The sequence below is a fragment of the Hypanus sabinus genome, chromosome 16, assembly GCF_030144855.1.
Source record: "Hypanus sabinus isolate sHypSab1 chromosome 16, sHypSab1.hap1, whole genome shotgun sequence".
NCBI lineage: Eukaryota > Metazoa > Chordata > Chondrichthyes > Myliobatiformes > Dasyatidae > Hypanus > Hypanus sabinus.
In genome coordinates this window covers 69,941,042-69,942,197 of record NC_082721.1, presented here as the reverse complement: position 1 = coordinate 69,942,197, position 1,156 = coordinate 69,941,042, and positions in this window count along the sequence as shown.

The following is a 1,156-nucleotide window of genomic DNA, read 5'->3' as shown; positions in this document are numbered from 1 at the left end:
TACATTAAGTATCTACTTTGATGGCAAAACAGAGAGGTAAGAGATTAATTGATATTCAGAGGAACTGGGTGTCCATGATTAGGAAACTCTGGATGTTAATGAACAAGTAATTAGGAAGCAAAGTTTGCAAAACAATTTGAATATGATTCAAACATTTTTCTGCACTCATTAGGAGCACTTCTGAAGAACCACGTCTCTATGTAGCATGGCAGCATAGTGGTTAGCACAACGCTTTACAATACAGGCAAACATGGGTTCAATTCCCGCTGCTGCCTGTAAGGAGTTTGTACGTTCTCCCTGCGACTGTTCTCCGAGTGCTCCAGTTTCCTACTACAGTACGAAGACCCACCGGTTTGTAGGTTAATTGGTCGTTGTAAATTGTCCTGTGATTAGGCTCAGATTAAATTGCGCTATTGCTGGGTGGTGTGGCTCAAAGGGCAGGAAGGGCCTGTACTGTGTTGTATCTCAGTAGATAAATAAATCTTGGCCCGTTCTGCTTCAAATGCAAAGTAAATTTGTTATCAGAGTACATGTATGGCTCCGTATACTACTCTCGAGATTAATTTGCTTTCAGGTATTCATAGGAAAATGAAGAAATACATAGAATTTATGTAAAACTATTCATAGACAAAGATAATGAAGGTGAATCATGCAAATAAGTAAATAAATAATGCTAAGAACATGAATTGTTGAGCTCTTGAAACTAACCATCTCGGTTTTGGAATCATTTCAGAGCTGAGGTGAGTGAAGTCAGACACACTGGTTCAGGAGCCTGATGTTTGTAGGATAATAAATGCCCCTGAACCTGGTAGTGTGGGACTTAAGACTCCTGTACCTCCTCCACAATGATAACCGTGCAAAGAGGGAAGGCTGGGATGGCGGGAGTCTCGATGATGGATGCTGTTTTCTTGTGGCAGTGCCTCGTATAAATGTGCTCAGTATTGGAGCTGGCTCTGCCTGCGATGGACTGGCCTGTATCCCCACCCCACTTTCTGCAGCTTTCTCCAGCTTTCTCCATTCCTGGGTACTGGTGTTTGCATTCTAGGTCATGATGCAACCAATTCGGATAGTGCAGGGGTCAGCAACCTTTACCACTGAAAGAGCCACTTGGACCCGTTTCCCACAGAAAAGAAAACACTGGGAGCCGCAAAACCCG